General features: G+C 35.7%; 1 non-coding gene across 1 annotated transcript; it reads right to left on the minus strand.

Moving 5' to 3' along the window:
• Nucleotides 1-529: 529 nt before the first annotated feature.
• On the minus strand, nucleotides 530-636 carry LOC127493310 (U6 spliceosomal RNA). Its single transcript, XR_007923369.2, has one exon. It is a non-coding gene; the product is annotated as a U6 spliceosomal RNA (small nuclear RNA).
• Nucleotides 637-4,110: the final 3,474 nt, after the last annotated feature.

The raw sequence follows: 4,110 nt of genomic DNA on the forward strand, positions 1-4,110 counted from the left end.
GATTTAGAAGAGTGCCTATTTTGTTATCTTACATTTTCAACAATCTAATTTCTTTCCTGAGATGGCCCAGAGCAAGTGCTTCTATGGATGGAGCCGTTGGTGATCACAGATGGTCTGGGATTGAAACAGCAGGGTCTTCTGTGACCTCTTTCAGTGTCCATTGTCCACATGCAAGACCTCGGTTGCAGTTTAGTCTCACCACCACCTAACTTCTCACTCCCCAGGCGCTTCACCTCACTTGATTTAAGAATCACTTCATGAGTGTTGACCATTCTGCTTCAAGTGTCTAGGCAGATGTCTTCTTCCTTTCTTGTTTTCCAGTTGCAGTTTCTAGAACTCTTGAGGAGTGCAACGTGAAGCCTCATTGTAGAGCTGGGAACGTGTGTTACTGAGTGAGTTTGCTGGAGCAGTGGAAGTCCAGCTCCCAAAAACCCGAGCTTGGGTCCTTCTCTACAACATACAAATCACAGTCATGGAGCAGAGTCCAAACTGCATGGATTACCCTTCACAGTGATGGAAATTTTTGCACAAAAATATGGAATGCTTCATGAATTTACATGTCATCCTTGCGCAGGGGCCATGCTAGTCTTCTCTGTATCGTTCAAATTTTAGTATATGTGCTGCTGAAGTGAGCACCTATAATTACTTTAATATCTTACCTATACATTTTGGTTAAATTATTCTAAATTTAATTATTCCCTTTTTATGCTTTACATTTTTCTCCACAAGATAGCTACGGAGCCTATGTTACTTATTTTTATTTTTATGTCTTCACCTCAGGAATATGAGTTCCCCAGTGATAAGATTTTTTAACTATTTTATTCAGTGCAGTTCCCCCAGACCTGGAAAAGTACTGAATATATAGTAGGCATTTAATATATTTCTACGTATTGAAGGAATAAATTTGATGTCCAAATTTCAATGTTATAAAATTAATACCACTTTATATTTAATGACTTAATCTGCTTAGATATTGTTTTTACAGAAGCAAACCCAAAACACTATATTTTCTTTCCCTGCTACTATCAATCTAAAACATTTTCCCAAAAGAAACTTGGCAAAAGGTGATTTTAAGAGTGTGTGTGTGTGTTTATATATATATATATATATAGAGAGAGAGAGAGAGAGAGAGAGAACTTCTTGATCTATTGAAGTCTATATGAGTAGTAAAATAAACAATAATTGATAGAACATTCATAAGGCAAAATGTATATCTTTTTAAATTTTTATAGTAGCATGAGACTGATTTCCTAGCCCCAACAATCTATCATTCATGAAAATTATGCTATTGGTTGTTGTTGTATTTTTTTTTTATTTTTTTTGACAGGCAGAGTAGACAGTGAGAGAGAGAGACAGAGAGGAAGGTCTTCCTTGTTCCGTTGGTTTACCCCTCAATGGCCGCTGCAGCCACCATGCTGCGGCCTGCAAACTGCGCTGATCTGAAGCCAGGAGCCAGGTGCTTTTCCTGGTCTCCCATATGGGTGCAGGGCCCAAGCACTTGAGCTATCCTTCACTGCACTCCCGGGCCACAGCAGAGAGCTGGACTGGAAGAGGAGCAACTGGGACAGAATGCAGCGCCCCAACCGGGACTAGAACCGGTTGTGCTGGCACTTCAGGCGGAGGATTAGCCTATTGAACTGCGGTGCCGGCCTGTTGTGTTTTTTAAACTAACAATCTTAAAATGAACACTTGTAGAAAATATTCATGCAAATAAGCAAAAAATATAATAGATTGTGATATTTCATAGAAACAAAAATGCACGTTAGTCGTGTATTTCACAGCCAAGAAGAACATGAGTTGAAAATAGTTCAAAGAAAGAAATGACAGATAATGTTGACTCTTATGAGAGTTTACAAGAAAAATAGCAAAACTCTTCCTATTTGTGTAGCATTTTATCAATATTTTGTATAATTTAGTGTGACACAAATATAGATCTTCATATTTTTCTTCTCTGAAAAGCCTCTATATTGTTTAAATATTATGTCAAATTAGACTGTAGAACTCTCTAAATTGGCTAAGTGGCTCTACAATAGTGCAACTGAATCCAGGCTTCCATGCAAGTGCCAACTCAGCATGATTTCTGAATGGTTGGTAAATGAAGCTTCAAGATTCTGGAGTTTAAAATGAAAACACTATCTTAACAAAAATTATGTGAGAATTACATATCTGTTACAATAACAGTTTTGTGGAAAATATTGATACTTGAAAGAGGAAGGGCAAATATTTTATTCATCAATGAAAAGGCAATTATTTAATATTTTATTATACATTCACTATACCACCAACTATGGCAAATAGAGAAGAATGTACTAAAGGGATCACATAGGCTCTCTTTCCTTAACAGCATTCTAGAAATAGACAAAAGCTTGGAAAAACAGCACAGCATTGTCAACAAAGGTCAGGCTAAATTACTGCCTTTATGTTTTCCTTGGTGTCAAGTTCCTTCAGGAAGTTCTAGGATTCCTCTTAGCCAGAGAAGAAGCAAACTGATCAAATATTTTATAGTAAGATATTCTTTCTGACAAGCAGTTCTTATTTAAAAAACTAGGATAAGTAATTAAATCATGGTGAGCTATTAGTGATGAAAGCCCTGGTGTCAGGGACTCCATAGCAGAGACGGTATCTGACCTATGTGCATCAATAGATCTATCCATTACTCTTTAGTAATCAGCAGCTTGCTGTGGAGGGGATGGATCATGGTGAGGGAGAACCAAAATGCTTCCTGTTATCACAACTTAACATATGGGAGTCACAGAAGGGGAAAAATGTAGCTGTCTGAATCATGACAGAAACAAAATAATACTCCATAAACCCACAGTGAATAGTGAAGTATGACATATTACTGTCTTTTGTGACAGTGTAAGCATGCAAATCTTTCATGTGGAGAGAAACCGGAAAACAAAGATAAACTGTCAGCACCTTCTCCAGGAGGGAATCTTCCTCTGTCACATCAGCGTATGCCTTTCCAATTGTGATAGCTCTGTGTGTTCTCTGTGTTCATCTGTATGCATGGCACAGGTGTGTGATTAGTTTGCTTATTGGATTTAAATGCTGCTATTCATACTCAGTCCATTGATAATGTCCGTTTAAGTGCATCTTGGTACAGGTATATCCGTAAAGTCTCCTGTTAATGAGTATATTTGATAAATAGTAATATACTTCAGGCAATGTACTAGGAAATACAAAATACAAATACAACATAAGAGTATTATGTGTGGTTGACATGCTTGCTAAGGAGACACACAGTAAACAAAAATATTAAATAGATACTGAGAAACATTTACTTGACATACATTGAAAGTGAAAGAAAAAAATTTTTAGAGAAGTCCAGAATATTTAGCAGAGAAGATAACTTTCAAAATTCTCATAGGAAAAATATAGCTATTTAATATGTACTATACTGTTGTAGCAATTTGGTTGTTACTTATTTTCAGTATTTCATGAACGTTTTCAAATGAAGTCATTTATACTCAGAAAGGATATCATTTTAAAAATTGTTTCAATTATTAATATACTTGGCATTTCCAATGTGGCACTTACAGTTTCCAGCCATGTGAATATGAGTACTAGGAGGCCTGAAATACGTACTCACCTGTGATTTTGATGAGCCAAATTTGAGCCCTAGCTTTGCAAGACGGTTGTGTAGGATGATATGTGAAACTAATGTGCAAGTCTGATGACCTCCCATTATCCATAATCCAGTATGGATTTATTTTACTCATTATTTGCTACATCAGCAATAGCTTATGGGATGAAAAAGATTTTGCAACTTCATTTGGATGTGCCAAATAAAGTATACTATTGAGGTGTATAATAAAGTATGTTTTATTAGAGCATTGAAATTAACTTTAATACATTTATAATTTCTATTCTATGTTTCTTAAATCATTTGCTCATTAAAACTCATTCCTTAACATGTTAAGTTGTATTTTATTTTCAGAGGAATTACTGTATATTAAAAACTATCTGCATATTTGAGGCTTCACAATAGTCTGTTATTTTTTCAGACTAGGATAAGTGTATCCCATACTTCACAAAACATAAAGACTGAATATGTTTCCACTAAATGGGCACAATAGCAACAGAAACTTTTTCATAATAATTATTTAT

Source organism: Oryctolagus cuniculus, chromosome 5 (assembly GCF_051225735.1).
Source record: "Oryctolagus cuniculus isolate XC-2025 breed Fujian yellow rabbit chromosome 5, ASM5122573v1, whole genome shotgun sequence".
In the NCBI taxonomy this organism is placed as follows: Eukaryota; Metazoa; Chordata; class Mammalia; order Lagomorpha; family Leporidae; genus Oryctolagus; species Oryctolagus cuniculus.